Source organism: Trichosurus vulpecula, chromosome 8 (assembly GCF_011100635.1).
Source record: "Trichosurus vulpecula isolate mTriVul1 chromosome 8, mTriVul1.pri, whole genome shotgun sequence".
Lineage (NCBI taxonomy): Eukaryota > Metazoa > Chordata > Mammalia > Diprotodontia > Phalangeridae > Trichosurus > Trichosurus vulpecula.
In genome coordinates, this window is record NC_050580.1 from 10,821,940 (window position 1) to 10,840,264 (window position 18,325).

Consider the following 18,325-nt stretch of genomic DNA (forward strand, 5'->3'; position numbering starts at 1 on the left):
TCTGTGTTGGTGTCTAATGCCCCTGCCAGGCTGGGACAGCAAGGGCCTCAACGGGAGACTGAATCTAGTCCAGCTCATAGGTGCTCAGAGAGCCAGATGGTGAGGAGAAGGCAGAGCTGGGTTCGACTCCCTGTGTGACATGGGCAAATCATCGACCTCTGAGTCTCAGCTTCCTCACCTATAAAATGAAGGATAAAAGTCTCACTCTCTGTGCCTTACATGGCTTTTGGGAGGAAAGCACTTTGTAAACTTGTAAAAGTACTCTTAAAGCTCTATGATCTCAGAGATTAAGATGTTCCCTCCCATCTGGGCAGCTAGCCTCCCAAGCCTACCCTTCCTGTGTGATGCTGTGCTGAGGTCCTCTGGGCATCCATCCAATGTCACAGAAGATTTGGGGATGGAAGAGACCATACAGGTCTAGTCCAATCCACTCATTTTACAGATGGGGAAACTGAGGCCAGAGAGGGAGCAGTATGCTTTGCCCAAGGACACACAGACACATAGTGTCTGAGGCAGGGTTTGAGTCCAGGTGGGCTCTAGATGGTAGGGAGCTATCACCCCAGGCTGCCTTCAGACACTGAGAAGGTGCCAGAGTAACTGGGTGGTTGTCCACACTCCGTGTCCTGGAAGCAATCTAGAAACAGCAGTGCTTGCTGGGACTGCAGGTAGCACTTTGTTTGTGATTTAATCAGTGCAGAAACCAATGCAGACCAGCAGCTCATGCTTTACTTAGAGACCCAGAGGAGCTGCCAAGGGCATGTGCCCCAGGGGTCAGTCGGCCTCTGAGGAAGGACCTGAACAGAGGTCTGGGGGCAGAGTGTGGACTAATGTGAGGTCTCTGTGGCTTACAACCTACATGACCCTGAATCTTTGTGGACTTCAGTATCCTCAACTGTAAAATGAGGGGGCTGGAAGAGAGGGCCTTCACATCTGTGCTTTAGTGATGATCCTGACTCCAAGGGCAGGTGTCATCCATTCTCCCTGCACATAGTAGGCACTCAGGAAATGTTGGATGTTGTACAATCATTTTTTTGTCCTGAACTCATTTGGTGTTTTCTCAGCAAAGATACTGGAGTGGTTTGCCATTTCCTTCTCCAGCTCATTTTACAGATGAGGAAACTGAGGCAAACAAGGTGAAGTGATTTGCCCAGGGTCACACAGCCAATAAGTGTCTGAAGACACTACCCCACCTAGCTGCCCTAGTGGTGTTTAATAATAGCTTATTGGATGGCATTGATTGCAGTGATCTATAGAACCTTAGAGCTGGAAAGAAACTCAGAAATAACCTAGTCTAACCCTATCATTTTGCAGATGGGGAAACTGAGCCCTGTCCCCCCCCTCCCAGAGGCCAAGAGACTTGCAGAAGATCTCACAGGCAGTAATGGGCAGAACTGAATTTAAACCCAGGTCCTTTAGAACGATGCCTTGCTTCCAATTTCTGCTAATGCCCCAGCTTTTTACAAGAAGCCTTTTTCAGTCTTCCTGACTCTTCATCCCCCCCACCATTGGATTATGCCCAGTGTATCCTGGACCCATCTTATTTGTATACAGCAGATTTGGGGGGGGGGGGCTTTTATTGTATTCCCCATAACTCAGGACAGTGCCTGGCTCTGGCACATAATGGATGCTTCATCAATCCTCGTTGACTCAACTCTAGATTCCCAGGCTTTCCCCCATCCCCCATTACAAGGCTGGTCTCCTATCATAAGTATTCAGCCTCCTTTCCCCAGATCCTCTGACACTTCAGGAGGGCACCCAGGGCACTCCCCTCATCGCTTCCCTACCCCACCTCAGGACTTCTTCAAGCCCCTCCTGGAAGGGGCAGGGGTTGTTACTTTCCCCACTGCCTTTTCAGATTCTTTGTTCATCTTCTTCATTAGACTCTAAGCTCCTTGCAGGCAGGAGCTGTCATGCTCAGCATAGTGCCTGGCTCATTAGTAGTTGGTGCAGTGGATAGAGCTGGGCCTGGAGGCAAGAACACTCATCTTCTCAAATTCAAAATCTGGCCTCTGACACTTTTTAGTTGTGTGACCCTGGGCCACTCACTTCACTCTGTTTGCCTCAGTTTCCTTATCTACAAAATGAGCTGGAGAAGGAAATGTGCTGAAAACCTCAAACGGGATCAGGAAGAGATGGCCACGAATGGAAGGACTGACTCTTCCATCTGTTACCCAGCCTTTTCCATGCCTTACCCCCCCCACCCCCCCCATGCAATCTTGGAATCCCACCAACCACTCACTCCTTTGAGTGGTTTTTTGTTTGTTTGTTTGTTTGTTTTCAATCTCCCAACCGAACCACCGGGGACTTTGGTGGAAATTGTGGCCCTGGGGATCCAGAGCATTCACATTTTCATTGAATTCCCTCTCTGGCCTCAGTTTCACCATCCATCCACCTTGGAGGCCCTACTTAGATACTGCTTTGGATTCAAAGCTCCTTTAGGCTAAGGGCGATCTGCAGATTTCCTGGGGTCCAGGGCTCCCATGTGGGGCGCTGCCAGGTCACCTTTGACAGCTGTTAGGGGGCTGGAGAATGGGCCACAGAGCAGCTGGGAAAGGCTCCAAGAGGTGGGGGGCAGGAGGTATTTCTGAGAGGCCTTTGGGGTTCAGGCACACTGCCTTAAATAGAAAGAAGGGCAAGAAAAAACGATAAAATTTGCTTTCCTGTTCCCTTCTCCCCCTCTCCCTCCGAACGGCTTCTTCCCAGTGAACCAGGCTGCAGTCGAAAAGCCCCGATCTCACCCACATGCCAGAATCCGCATCCAGCAGCTCTCCTAGGAGGGGGGTATGGCCTTAACAAGGGGGAGGAGGACGTGTGGAGGGTGTCCTAGAAAGATGAAACGGTGAAATTGAAGGAGGAAGGAATAAAAGCGCAGGCTATCTGAACGCAAGCAGCCTCCGGGCTCTCTCTCTGCCCCAAAATGTCAAGAAGGTTCGAAGTCTTAACACTTGGCCAGAAGATCCCCTCAGGATTTGGCTGCAGATTGGGAGGAGGGGCGGGGGCTAGTTTGTTCAAACAACTGCTTCCTCTAGGGGAAAGGAGGGGGCCTGGAGACCCGGAGGCTGACTGATTTGGGGAGAACCAGGGGCATCCTGGGTCCTCGGAGGCCCAGGCTGGGCTGGCGGCAGCAGCTCCAGCCCTGGCCCAGCCCAGTCCCCCTAGGTCTATGGGCGCAGCCCTCCCCATCCTGCAATGGCCGAAGTGGGACGGGACCTCCGGGGGGTGAACGCCCCACAAGAGAGGTGGAGGGATCGCCTGGGGTTTCGGGGTGCTAGACGTCTCTAGGCTGGGGCCCCTGCGGGCTTCCCCCGCAAGCCTGGGGCTGCGGGGCTCGGAGCGTGAACAGCAAAGTTGGGTGGGAGGAAGACTCTCCACGTAGCCGGGCTGTTCTGGGTCCTTAGAAACCTGGTGGCTAGGGGCACCCAGCAGAAGCGAATACACGTGGGCCGAGAAGGAGGAGGGGGCGCCCCCAACTCCACGTGGTCGGGCGAGCCCCCTAGCAGGGGCAGAGGCCGTGGCGTGAGTGTGAGACTGTGTGTGTGTGTGTGTGTGTGTGCGTGTGTGTGCGCGCGCCCGGGGAGGGGTGGGGGAGCAGGTCCAGCTTTCGCTCGTGGGTGGAGAAAGGGCCCCCCGGAATCCTGGCCAAGGAAAGCTGGTCAGCTTCGGCTTCTCGGTGCCCGCGGGCCTCTGAGATGGAGGCTGCCCGGAGCCCGGGAGCAGGAGGCAGGGCTGGGGCGGGGGGGGGTGGGAAGGACTAAGGGAGGGATAGAGATGGGGATGGGGATGGGGATGGGAAGGCGAGGAGAGGGGGCCGGGACTGCAGGGGAGGGGAGGAGATGGGGACTGGGGCCGCGCCCCTCCCTCGCTGCTCCCGCCCCCGGCCCCCGGGGCGTACTGGCCACCGCCGCCTGCCCGCCCGCCCGCATCCCCCGGGAGGGCAGAGCGCGAGCCCATTTGTAGGGACGCGGCTCCGCAGGGGGCGAGGCTGGTCCATGTGGGGTTGTGTCATTGGTTTGCACGGAAAGACCCCGCCTTTGCCCAAAAAAAAGAGCGAGCGAGCTCGCGAGCCCCAGACCCTCACCTCGCTCCATCTCCGCCAGGAGGGAGGGAAGAAGGGAAGGAGGGAGGGAGGGAAGGAGGAGGAGGGGACGGAAGGCTCCAGGGCGCGCGGGGCTCCTGCGATCGCCACTCGTCCGGCTCTGGTCCGAGCTCTTACTACGGGCAGCGGGCGCGGGGCGCTGGGAGCCCCAGCAGCCGCGGGAGCGGGAGCAGCCCCGGGGCGATCGGCAGCGGCGCTCGGGCTCGGCCTCCTCCAGGACTTTCCCCCCCGCGCTCGGCGAACGAGCCAAGTTGGGCTCCGCATCCTCCGGGGGTGAGCGCTCCGAAGCCTCTGGGCGGTGAGGAGGAAGCGGCGGAGGGGGCGGGGTGGGGAGGGGGCGGGGGTGGGCTGGGCTGGGCAGGGCTGGGCAGGGCTGGGCTGGGGAGGAGGGAGAGGCTGGAGAGAAGGCGAGGAGGAGGACCAGGAGGAGGAGGAGGAGGAGGAGGAGAGGACGAGGAGAGGAGGAGGAGAGCAGCAGCAGCAGCAGAAGCAGCAGGACCAGCTCCAGCTCTAGCTCCAGCACCACCAGCAGCAGCAGCGGCAGCGGCCGCAGCTGGGAGCGCTGGCGGCCGTGGGGGGAGCACGCCGGCCGAGAGATTAAGTTTTTGTGTGTCTCCCTCTGCGTGTGCGTGTGCGTGTGTGCGCGCGTGGCCTTTTAAGGTGGCTGGCGAGCGGCGGCGGCGGCGCGGGGAGCCGGGGATGAGCCGGTGGCGGCGCTGAGGCCGGCCTGGGGGGCCGAGGGGCCCGGGGGCCCGCCTGCCCGAGCCCACCGAGGCGGCCAGCCCGAGCCGCGCCCGGCCACAGCGCCTTGTCCTGCGGCCAGCCCTGCCCCTGCCCGGCCGGCCTGCCCAGCGGAGCCCAGCGGAGACCGGGGCCGCCGCGGGACCCCGGCCGCGCAGCCGGTGCCAGGTAAGCGCCCGGGGGGCCCGGGGATGCGGCGGCTACCTGCGGCGGGGGCCGCGTCCGTGTGTGCTCGCCTCACTGCGCCACAGACAAGAGCTGGGGGAGGGGATGGGGGGGAGGGGAGGGCCGGGAGCCCGACACGGAACCGAGGAAGGACATCTGTGGCCACTCGCTGCTCCTGGGCTCGGCGGGGCTCGGGATCCCCCGCCGCCACCTCTGCCTCCTTCCCCCGAGTCTTCTCTCATCCCCGCCCCGCCCCCACCCCTGGATTTCAGGGTTTGGGGGACTGTTGGTCCAAGCTGGGGAGGGCGAAGTAAGCGGCTGCCTTCCAGTACGCCCGGGCAGCCGGGGGCCAGCTGGCAGGCGGCTGGGCGGCAGCTCTGCTCCCGGGGACCCTCGTTCCCTCTCGTGGGTCTGCGGGGACAAGCGGGCTTTTAAACAGAAAGCAGCGCCCACGTAGATGCCCGTGGGCAGAGCGCCGGCCCCTCGGTTCTGCCCGTGTTTGCACAGACTTGGAGCCGATGTTGGGGGCAGGAGGGGCGCAGCCTGGGCTCGGGGGGGCATGGGGAGCGGCTGGGTTGGGCACTTGGGGGGAGGGCAGGGGGTGAGGAGCAGCTCGCCCCCCATCCCAGTTCTGCCCACCCCGAGCCGGCTCGGGGTGCCCCCAGCCCCGGACCCGGGTCGGGGCCGCCTAGGAGGGAAGACTCTAAACGAGGTGAAGGGGGAATCTTTTGTTTTGCCGGGCTGCGCATTGTTTACCCGGGGCCGCGGGTGATGGACAACAGCTGCCAGCAGATTAGCGGGGTTACCCACGGTTTGCAGCCCAGCCAAAGTCTCGGCCAAGACGGGGTGGGGGAGGGGCGGGGCACCGGTGGAGGGGGCAGGAAGAGGGGCGGGGGGCCGCGAGGGGGAAGGGACGGACCGGGAGGAGAGGAGGGGACGTATTTTCTCTGGCTGGCTCTCCTGCGGGCAGTGACTTCCTCTTCACACGCTTTGCAAACCTCCTCCCCCCTTCCCTCCTGTCTCTGCACTTTATTTTATGCTGGCAAAAAAAAAAAAAAAAGTTTAGCTGGAGAAAAGGGAGGAGGTAGTGAGTGTGTAAAACACGAATGCACGCACCCAGTGCTTTGTTGAAGGGGGGGGGAGGGAGGCGAGTCCTTGTTTGCTTGATGGTGCTGACAAATCGAAAGATTTTTTTTCCCCTTAAATTTTATTCCACCCTTCCCTTCCTGATGGCAGGAGGTATCCTTCCAGAGAAAGAAAAAGCAGACGCAGGGAGCAGGGGAGGGAAACGAGCCACTAGAGGAAAATCTTTTCCTTTTTCCTGTCCCCCCCCCCCGCCCCCCTTTATTATGATTATTATTTCTTTTTTCACTGGGAGTTTGGGAAGAAAGGAGGCTGTGAGTTGGGGCTGCGAAATTTCCCGCCGCTCGTTTGCCCGGGTGGTGGCCGCCTATCACAGAGAGGTTGTTCAGAGGACTCTGGGTCAGCCTCCACAGGTCACTTTCAGGCTACGGCTTTCCTGGACCGGCCCCGGCCTCTTCCGAGAGCCCTTCCCCTCCGGCCCTTCCTCCCGGACGTGCTTTTACAGGCCCAGATGGCCCAACCAGGCATCGGGAAGCCGGACTAGGGCAGGGGGCTGCATTTTCCCCAAATGCTTTTCTTGGGAAGGGGCTGCTGGAGGAGTTGAACAGCCCTTGTCTACACAGTCCTAGATGTGTGGCAGGTTTCTCCCCTCCTTTCACGACTTTCCCTGGGAGGGAGAGAAGCTGATGGTTGGTTGGTGCAGCTTGGCCCTGGAAAGAGCCCTTGAGGACTTTAGGATATGATGGGATAAGTGAGCTACTGGGGACCAGCAGCTGATGATTAAAGGGGCCTTGGTTGCAATGTCCCCCTTCTCCTCTCCTGTGTGTGTTTTTAAAGATTTAAGAACAGGTTAGGTTCTCAGAAAGTTCCCATCAGGGGTGGGGGGCACACAACTTGTGTATCTTCTGAACCCTCCAAAGGAGAATTCTTTTTTCTATAAACAGCACTTGGAAAATTAAGATGCTTAATATCTCCTTTGTCTTTCTGTGCCCAGTGTGGGGGGGAAGGGAGGCTAATGCATTTTGATCTGTAGACTGATACTCTTTTGGGACTTAGCATCATGGGAAGTAAACAGACCTCTGGTATAACTTGAATGCCACAGGATAAAGTTTTCTTACCTTTTTCTTCTGCTGTTTCTTTCCTCGAAGCTTCTGTTTCCTAGATCCTTCACAAGTATGTCTTGCTTAGGTCTGAGAAAGGCCTCACTCCCCTGCCCCCCCCCCCTTCTCAAAGTCTAATCAGTCTTGTTATGTCTGTGTAGATAATTTCACTGTGATGAAATACCTTTCAAGAGTTTTTGGGGCCTTTTGTAGCTGTGGCCCTAACTGGAAAAATAATCCTTTCTTAAATATCACTTTAATGCAAAAGAACATTTCTGAGGCCTGTTTAGAGAATCCTGTTTAAAATGTTAATTAAACCTTTTAAATTCTGGAGTGATTTTAATATTAAAGCAGCCTTATTTTAGTAACAGGAATTGATCTTCTAGATGAAAAACTGCGTACCCTTTTGGCATCCTGTCTTTGGAGACGCCCCCCTCCCCCCACAACGAGCCAGGACACTTTCTTATAAACAGGGAACTGTCCCTTTTTATTGCCCTAAAAGAAAAGTTAATGAGATGGGAGATATCCAGCTGAAAAAAGCAGCCTCCTTCCAGTCAGCATAGGGTGGTCACCGAAGGTGCCTTGAAGTTAGCAGTGACTGCCCAAGGTTTAAATGGAAAACCAGTTTAATGTTCATACTTGATGGAGTGTAACTGACCAGACAAAGGAAATAAACAAATAGGTTTCTGGTAGGGGCTTGGGAGGAGTTCCTGGGAGCCTTGCTTTCCCTCCCCATCCCCACTCCCTCCACGAGGAGATTAAGGAATTTGGGGGGCTGCTTGGTTCCTGTCCCCCCTTCCCTGGGGTGCTCTGGGACCACCCCGCTTATTTTCCTCCCCCTCCCCGGGGCAGCGGGCTTTCCTGGATTGGCATGTGAAAGATTATGAAAGATCTGCCAAGTCTGGAGTTTGGGACAGACCCTGCACGAGGTAGGGATGAGATAAATTTTGTCTTGTGATGAGGTGTTTTTGTTTTGGAGGCTGAGGGCACAGGCTGATTTGGCATTCTTCACTTAGTCTCTTAGTAATTATGCAAGAGAGTCAGAGATGGTCTCCTTGGGAAAGTCTGAACCCAGAATCCTGTGGTTTACTGAGAGTTACTGTTGGGATCTCTCTCCAAATGTGTGTGGTCTGCAAGTAGGACATCTTCTTTACTGTGGTTAATATATACATATATATATTATATACATATATATATATATACACACACACATATATATTTATTCATGTGTAGTCTTTGTCCCTAAAAGTACATTTCTTTTTTCAAATGCATTTATCTTTTCAAGTTGAACTGAAAATTTTCTGAAAAATCTGCCTGGGGGTAATTTATTCAAGAAGGGTGTTTTGTATAATGGATGGTAAAAGATAAGAAAATTGGGCTTCTAAATAAATATCTCTGTTTTAATAAGTGACTTGAATATTTATTTTGTGACACCTTTTAAAAAATCCTGCCCAAACCTGTTTGCTTCCTGAAAGTGGTCCAATGTTGTCTTCTAGGCCCTTAGGGGAGGTGGATTAGGAGTGAACTGGTCCTCTCTCTGGTGATTTTTCTGTGTCCTCACCTCCTTTTCAGAGTCTGCACAGGAATTCTGTCCCGAGATAAATCTGAAAAGAGGCTTTGGAGAGAAGAGGAGGGGGTCATAAGGCTTTGAGAAATAAGAACCCGAAAACCAAAAGCTGCTCTTGAAATCTTAGGTTGTTTCCGCATTAGGGTGAATAGGGGATGGTTATCTGAGCTTATTTCCTGAAAATTGAATTGTCTTTAGAAATGGAGGGAACTCCCTTAGTTTGAAATTCTACTGGGCTGCTCTAGGAAGGGGGAGGAGGGAGAGTCTCCTCTAGTTGTTACTTTGGAATGGATCAGGACTGCCTAGGATAGCCTTTCCGAGAAGGAGGCCGGCCCACCGTCATCGAGCATGCCCAGCATCAGCATGCGGACACCATGGGTGCAGTTACCTCCAAGCCTTTGGCCACCCCCCCCAGTCTCCCTCTCTAGCCATTAATCCTTCTGAAGGCTCAGTTAAATAGCGATTTCCTGTTTAATACTTCTCTTAAGTAGAAAAACCATAAAAGAGTAATTGTAAGTAATGGGACAAAAGGCCTACTGGTTGTGGTCTTTAAAGGCGTCATCTTCTGGACTGGCTATCCTTGGGGATGTGTGTGTGTGTGTGTGTGTGTGTGTGTCCATCCGTGTGTCCTCCGTCCATCCCAATGTGAGTCTGTGTCTCCTCCAGTCTGGTGTCTATCCTCCTGGAGCCTTCAGATACAGGAGCCTCAGTTTCCAGGATCCCAGAACCAGGCCCCAAATGTAATCAGTAATTCTAGGCTTGGTGAAGGAATAGACCTGGGCGGCTGGTTCCAGAGTCTAGCTGTATACGAGAATGGCTTTAGTTGATTTGCTTTCTTCCTGGGGAGATGTTGTGATGGTTTTTTCTTCTTTTAATGCGAGCATGACTTCTAGATTTTTACTTGGAAAGTAGCTGTGGGTGCTTCTGCTCCCCAAACTTTTGTAGTGGGTGTATTAAAATGTCCGCCTGGGCTCCGAGATCAGATTAGATGACTTGACATGGGAAGGTATCTATTTCCCACCCTCCATCTGGTAAGCATGCCCTCATTTTCACTGGGCCTCAGTTAAAGTTACAGAGGGCACCCAGGAGCAAGCAGGGAAAAAGGAGGGGTTTTTCTTTTTTCTCTCCCAACAGAATCTTTTGAAGTTAATTTTTATTCAAGTCTGTGTTTTATGGACTATATATCAAAGACCTAAGAAACCTGCTCCCCCCTCCCCATCTTATCTCTTGGCCTTGTATTCCATAATTGCTCAGAACTTTAGAATGATTATTTTTAAGGTCTTTTCCTGCTTCTTTTGATCATGCCTTAATGACCATGCTCTCCCAAAGCCTTCTCCGTGTCCTTGTTGACATCCATCAAGTAACATTGGGTCTCATCACTGTCATCAAGGTTCTATTTTAGCTCTTGAACAGGAATGTTGAAAATTGAACTAACCCAGCCTTTCCATTCAGGTCTGAATTCGGGCCTCACCCACCTTGGGAGTCACCTCCCACTGTTCCTAGGAACCTTGATCATGGAACACAGGGGTCTTGAATGCTTCTTCTGTGCTCTGGACCTCAGCCAGTGAGGACAATGACTTTGAAAGCAGAAAGCATGAGCCACAGGTACCTTGGGGACTGAGAGTTCTGGGAGGCTGGCTCCCCTTCTGAAGTCCTGGGAAGGGCTGACGTCAGACTCTCTCGGTAAAGTGGATTTTTTGTGTTCTTGAAGGGCGCAGAAGTAGCTGTCAGAAATGTACGCATTTCTGGCTTCCGTCAGTCACTGCCTGCCTCTTGTAGATTTGGGGGGCATTTCTGCCTTGCTGTGACAGAGAGGAGAGATTTGGTCCCTTCAAAGTCTCCTGCTCCTGGGCCCTGTGTAGGTCTCCAGTGTTGATCTCCAGGACCAGTCCTGGGTTGTCCAGAAGTGAAGGCATCAGGAAGAGCTCTGGGATCCCATCAGTGCCTGGCACATAGTAGGTGCTTAATGAGCGTTGATCGATTGACCAATCCATCCAGCAGCAGCAGCAGCTGCTCCTGGATCCCAAGTGGAAGGAGTTGGGGGTGGGTGGAGATGGCAGCTGCCCTAATTCAGATCTCTATCTTGGGTGCGTGGGGCGTGTTAGGATGAATGACTTTGCTCTGGGAAGGTTTTTACCTAAATTCATTATTGATTAGCCACCTATTTCTGTGTTAGGATAGAGGGAAGCCATCCCTGCCTGCTGTGAGCACGTTCTACTGGGGATATCAGTAAACCCTAGAGCGTTGTGGAGTCATTTTTTTTCCAGTTGATTCTTTGTGACCCCATTTGGGGTTTTATCACAGGAGCCCCTGGAGGGGTTTGACATTCCCTTCTCCAGCTAGTTTTACAGATGGCCAAACAGGGTGAAGTGACTTGCCCAGGGTCACACAGCTAGTCAGCATCTGAGGCTGGATTTGAACTCAGGAAGATAAGTCTTCTCTGACTCCAGGTCCAGTGCTCTGTCCACTTCACCCACCACTTGGCTTCCCACAGAGGCCCTTATATCAAAACCAAAATAAACAAAGCTTCCACCTATTGAGGGCACTTGTACATCATTGTGCCCAGCCTCAGAAGTGCCTACTGTCTACTAGGTGGTAGGGATGCTCCAGACTAAAATGGGCCCCCACCCACAGGGAGCTTACGCTCTTTCAGCGGATACAAGTCCATACACAAGAAATAAAAGACAGTTTTTTGATCATGAGGGGCAGAGATCGGAGGAAGGGTGCTCACAGGCAGTAGCTGTGGGGTCTGGTCACTTCTGCTTCTCCTACAAAGCCTCTTGTTTCTTATCTGCTGAGGAGGCTTCCGGTGAGGGGTGGAGCTTGTTCTCCCAGCTGGGGAAGTCCAGAGAGTCATCCCAGGACCAGGCGATGGACGTAAGGGGAAGCCATGGCTATCTCTGTTGGAGGCCTTGCCTTTGGTGGGGCTGTGAGTTTCTGGTTCAAGTCAGTCTCCCTCTATTCCAGTGTTTGCTAATCTATAAGTTAGAAGGTCTCTGATGCTAGTTACTAATGTTGGACATTGAGTAATGAAAGTCACCCCGGAAAAGCCAGTGATGGCCATTAATGAATAAAAAGCTGATAATAATGGCTGCTCGATGCAGAACTTTATCTGCCCCTCCACTCACTTATATAAATGGCTTTCAGCTTTAGCAATTTCCGTTCATTCCCCAGGAGCTGGATAGGCAGCCCAAGGCCCATTTTCTGTGCATCAAAAATAGGAATTGTGTGGTCCGGAGTCTTTGTAGAACCACTGAGTTAGAGCTGGAAAGACCCTCAGAGGTCATGGAGTCCACCTGCCTCATTTTACAGAAGAAGGAATGGGGGGGGGGGAAGAGGGGTCAGTTCAGTGACTTTTCCAGGGTTGCATAAATGACTGGGAAGATTTGAACCCAGACCCTGTGACTGTCTAATCTTTCACTGTGACCCTGGGCAAGTCACTTAGCCTACCTCTAGAATAATATAGGGATAATAATAGAGCCTGCTTCCCAGGGATAGTTGCAAAGTCCTTAGCTTAGTGCCTGGCAGACAGTAGGTGTTTGTTAAGCTCTTATTCCTCCTCCCATGTTGGTTCATCATGAGATTCTGTTTTGTCTGTCTCTCTTTACTCTTGCCTAGAGTAGAGGTCAGTTCAGCCTGGGGGCCTTGGAGGAAGCTTCCTCACCTCCAGCTGTCTGAATTTCAGGGAGCGAGCAACACTGGAGGGTCTGTCCGGAATCGTCCCTAGCATCAGTTAGAGAGACATAAATTTAGATCTGGAAGGGAACTCCGAGGTCTGGCTCTGCTCCCAAATTTTCCAGACTAGGAAACAAGGTCACCTAGGGCAGAGCTGGGGTTTCTCCCGCGTCCCCCCTGACTCAGCATTCTTCCCCCTTTCACTTGGTTTATATTCATTATCTTTTAAAGAAGGAATTATCAAAATAAGCCTAGTCTATTTTTTTAAAATCATGCAGTCTCTTAGTGCTGCGGCCTATATTCATTTTCAGGAAAATCAATGAGTGAAAGCTTAGGACGATGGCAGTGATAATAAAGGCAGGTGGGAGGGGGACTTTACAGAAGGCGGTGGCCATTCTCAAAGTGGGGTCTGGGGTCCCCAGGACCTTTCATCAGGTCCACAAGTTCAAAACTACTTTCCTAATAATCCAAGGATTTTTGATTTCTAATATGGTAAATATCAATAGATTTGACACACATATCAAGTGTGGGGGAGTGGGGAGGGGGATGTGGTGGTCCTTAATATTTTAAGAGGCAAAGGTGTCCTGAGCCCAGAAAAGTTTGGTGCAGTGCTTCAGGGTGCCCCAGATTCAGGGAGACCTCTGTCACCAACACAGGAGCCGTGACGAGTCTCAGAGCCAGGTGCCCATCTGCCTTGGGCCCCAGACAGGGGCTTAGCTTTCAAGGAGTCCCTGACACCAAAGGGAAAAAGGAACCATCGGTCACAGTCCTGCTCTCACTGGATCTTAAGAATAGCCCCCTCCGTCAGTACTGCCACCCAGGGCCTGGGGGACGTCTCTTCATCCTTGGATTAGGTGTGATGGGCATTAGTTTTATTTTTTATTCTATAAATTTTCAAATGCCCGTAGAAAATGGACATTTCCATAGACAGAAGAACAGAGAGATGATTGTATAGGAAAGCAGGAAACTGTTGTGCACACTTTGGTCTTGTTTTGAAATACATAATCAGTTCACCAGGAGCTCACAGAGCTCCCAGGAACTTCCTATGTGCCAGGTGCTGGGCCCGAAGATCCACATGGAGCTTAGGTCCCGCTGGACAGGAGGCAGCATCGGTTGATTCAGAGCCTGGGTGACCGTGAGAATTAGTGGTGCCAGCCCTAGAAATGGGGGAAGTGGGTGAAGGGAGACAGGTCAGTTTGGGAGGGAAGAGGATAAGGTTAGTTGGGGACCTGTTGAATGTGAGGATGCTCACTGGGCACCAGGTGGAGGTTCCCATCCAGACACAGTGGCCTGGGGCTTCTGGTAGAGAGGTCTGGTAGAGGGACCGGGCTACCAGAGGTCATCATTGGAGTCCTGGGTGTGGATGAGATGAAGAGGTTGGGGGGAGCCTTAGCCCCCCTCGGGCTTCGGGGAATTCTGGGCTCTTGGGGAGGTGTGGGGGTAGAAGGAGGGATGAAAAAAATGGGAGAACATTGTGGCCACCTGGGGAGGGTTTGGTAGGATCAGAGGGAGATCACAGGGTCCTTGTGGACTTTGGGGAGCAGTTTCACGCGGAGCCGGTGGGTGGGAGTGGCTTCGAGTGAGTGTAGATACCGACTGGGGGATGGAGGTCTTTTCTCCTGCCTCCCACCCACCTCCTCCCCTGCTCCCATCCCGTGTATCCGGGAACTCGACCTTCCAAGGGATAGACTGGTGATGGATGGATGGGTGGGCCACACCCACCCTCCCCCAGAGGGCTGCATTCTCCCGTGGGAGGGGCCGGGGGCCTGCGCCTGCTTTCTATAATTAGACCAGTTTTTCCAGAAGTTCAGCCCTGGGGGGAGAAGGGGAGAAAAGGGAGTTGAGAGGGAGGTCAGGCAACTGGACTCCAAGTTCACTGCTGTTGCTGCGGCCTTCGCAGGGGTCGGGGCAGGGCTGTTCTAAACTTTGTGTCTCCCGGTGTGTTCTGGGCTTGTAAATTGTTGAAAGAGAAGAGTCTGGTGCTCGTGTTCTCCCCACCCTCACCCTCTGTCCCCCAGGAGCCGAGCGTGTTTCCATTTTGTCTGGATCCCTAGACCCTGTATGCAGTAGGAGCTTCGTAAGTGTGCCGGGTTGGCATGGCTCCGTGCTTCCTCATGCTTTCCTCTCCGAGCCTCCGTTTCCCTCCTGTAAAATGAAAAAGGAGGGGGCTCTGACAGCCTGCGTCGATGTGACCCAGCCTGAAGGGAAGCGCCCTGAGGGCAGGGCCCCCAGGCCAGCCCGGGCCCTACTTTCCCCCTTGTCTGTGCTTATTTACCTGCTGGCCTGGGCCCCTTCCGGAAGGGCTCCCCCTCCCCCACCTCCGCCTGCCTTTGTGTGACTCTGGCTCCTTGCCTGGGTGACCCCGGCTTTTGTTTTCTTAGCTAGTAAATGAGGGCGTGTTTCTGGCCCGGGAGGTGTGAGCTCCATCCGGCTCCCAGGGATCCCACCCCCTTCCTACTTTGTGTATGCCTGCCTGGCTCAGAGCTGGCCTCCTCTTCCTCCAGACCTGGGGTCCTTCCCCTTGTTTTACAGAAGAAGGAACTGAGGCCTGGAGGTGGTAGGGCAGAGTTAATGCCCCCTCCCATTACTTGATAATCATCTTTATTTTCTCACCTCTGGTGGTGTCTCCTCCACTTAGGTGGCCCAGTGGATAGAGCTAGAGCTCTGGGCCTAGAGTCAGGAGGACCCTGAGTTCAAATCCACCCTCAGACACTGACTAGCTGTGTGACCCTGGGCAAGTCACTTAACTTTGGTTTCTTCTAGTGTAAAATGAGGATCAGAGTATCACCTGTTTCCCAGGGCTGTTGTGCCTAGCATTTATATAGTAGGCACTTAATAAATGATGGTTCTCTTCCTCCTGGAACTTGACTTCCTCCGAGGTGGAGACTGATTAACAAACCCCAGCCACTACACCTGGCCTTTTAAGAAATGCTGGTTCATTGAATCCGTTTGGGGAGAGGGGCCAAAGGTGGTCATTTGCCTAATCACCGGCTAGTCTGGGACAAAATCTGGATTTGGAACCAAGTCCTCCATCTATAAACTTGCTTCCACTGCAGAGCTCTTTCCCTGCCCCTCCCCCGCCCCCAGGCAAATGAAAGGAACTCTCTTCAGTCAGCCAACATTTATTAGGTTTATTTAAGTTTATGAAGCTTCGCAGATGGGAGAATGCCCTTAAATGCAAAGACAGAAGGGGAGATTCTGGGAAGTTGAGGAATCTCTATAGGGAGCAAGTTAGAAGGATTTCTGCCTCTTCCAAAGAGAGGCGCCCTCCTCCCTTCCTCCCCTTCAGGACCTTTGTTATTCCTTCTCCTTAGCCAGAGTGGGGTACCATGGGGCATCTTCTTCCTTTTTCCAGCCATCCTGAGTGTCTGAGGGCTGGGCTCCACTTTCTTCTAAGTTGTTCAGAGCTGGAGGGGCCTGGACGCTTCTGAGCTGACTCCAAATCACTCTCCCACCCCCACTCCTCCAGTGCTGGAACCCTGGGGCTGCTCAGCAAGTTGCTCTTCCCTCCTGCCTTCCAAAGGAAGCCCTACTTTCCTGCTTTCTGGAAGTGTTTGCAGAAATGCCAACCTGGAATGCAGGAGAATCTGCTGGTCTGTAAGGTCCTTTAGGGTAGGGCTTGGGCCTTCTTTTAGGTCACAAAACTAGCAGCGTGTGCCAGAGACCATGCAGGCTGACTCCCTCGTTTTATAGAGGCTTCCTGCAGAAGAACTTGGACATACTGGTGGGATCGGGGGTCCTGGGGTAAATCTGCCCACCATGGAGGCCTGCTGGGTTGACCATGGAAAAGTTGGTGTGGAGGAGGGCTGCATTTGAAGCCTCAGGAATTTGTTGAATTCTTCCAAAATCAAACACAAGCATTATCTCCTTCCCTAGGTAACTCAGAGGCTCTTGGCATTTGTGATTGCAGACTGTGAGGCTGTAAGTTCCTTGAGGGGAAGGGACCTCACCCTGGGCTTGGAAACCAGTCCTCCCCGGGAGCACAGACAGTGGCAGACCTAGGGGTTTTGTTGTTGGGTCCTTTCAGTCGTGTCTGACTTTTTGTGACCCCATTTGGGGTTTTCTTGGCAAGGATCACTGGAGTGGTTGGCCATTCCCTTCTCCTGCTTGTTTTACACATGAGGAAACTGAGGCAAGCAGGGTGACCAGTCACACAGCTAGTAAGTGTCTTGAGGCCAGATTTGAACTCAGGTCCTCCTGACTCCCTGCCCTGTCAAGCTCTCTGCTGCCCTTTGACCTAGAGCGAGCGCTGGTAAATGTTTGTAAGTGAACAAATGAGGTGAGAATGTCCACCCTGTTTTATTCCCCCCCCCCCATATTAGTGATACCTTTTTTAGTAACTGGCAGAGATATGTAATGCAGAGAGGCGTGAGAGGGGGCCAGGACTGTGACTGGGGAGGAATTGGGAGAAGTAGGCTCTTTACATCAAGCAGTGACAATTGTCTTCGACCTGGGACCTGGAAGCTCCTTGAGGGCAGGGTCTGGCTCACTTGGCTGGTATATAGTAGGTGTTTAATAAAAGCACCTTCCCTGTGACCATAATTATAGAGCTGGGAAGTTCTTTAGAGACCTCCCTTCCTTAAAGGTGTTACTGTGTGCCAAGTGCTTTGTAAACTATGTACAATGGTGGGGGGAGGGCAAATGATGGTGATGGTGTGATAGTGGTGATGGTGGTGATGATGATGGTGGTGATGATGGTGGTGGTGGTGGTGGTGGTGATGATGATAATGGTGATGGTGGTGATGGTGGTGGTGGTGATGATGATGATGATGGTGGAGATGGAGGAGATGGAGACCAAGGCTCAGAGAGCATAGCTGACTTCCCCAGGGTCCCACAGATAGTAAATGGTTCCCCCCAGGTCCCTCCTCTAGGCATTCACTTTGCTTGGACCTTTTCACTCACATGAGAAGAAAGCCTTGCTCTGGTTCTTCCTTCCTCCCAGGATAGAGAATCCCAATTTCCTGTTGTGATTTCTCTTTCTCTGGGACCTTGCTGGGGAAGGAATCAGAGGAAGCTCTGAGAGGGCTTGTGGCCTCAGGCCTGCATGTGTGGGGGCCCCTCCCCCATGCCACTGATTTTTTTTTCTCACCGCCTGAGCTTTTTTGTGGTCACCGTGGTCTTGGTCTGGGGAGCTTGTGGCGGCATCTTCTCCCTCAGGTGGATGGTTCTCAGGTTTGTAGGAGGGCTCTGACATCCTTCCCAGCTCTGAATCTCTGTGCCAGTGGTGATGGCATGAGATATTAATATTGTTATCCAGCTTTTTACAAGTGGATTCCTGGGTAAACAAATCACTTTCTGTCACCTGGTCTCAGTCTCCCTTTCTGTGAAACGAGGGAGTTGAGCTAGAGGGCATCTTAACCTGCCTTCCAGCTCTGAAATCATGGTCGTAGCATGAGTCTTTAGTCGGTCTCCACTAGGGACGACTCTGCTTGACTGATTATTTGATCAGTCACCTCATGTTAGAACTGGTGGGAAAAAAGTGAATTCTTCTGGGCCTCTGCCTGCTTGTCTGCAAAGGGATGGGTTGGAGGAATTGGGCTTGCCTTTGTGTCCCCAGAGCTTAGCACCATGCCCAGCACATAGTAGGCGCCTCATCCGTGCTAGTTGACTGATTGACTGCTGTTTCTCTGGGATCTTGCTTTGAGTTTTCTTGTGGTTTGTAGCCACTCAGCCTTTGCCAGGTGCTGAAGGAGAGTCAAGTATGGGGATGGGGTTTGGGTGGGCAGCTGAACCCCTCCTTTCTTTTGTCCCTGGGCAGTTGCTTATCGGTAGGTGGGCCGGGGTGTGCCCAGGCCTGGCTTGATGACTGAGCTGTGTGAATGGCATCTGGCAAGTGATTCCCCCGTAGCTCTGACCTTGGCATCATTTCGAGGGTGATTTGCCTCCAAGGTGGAGATT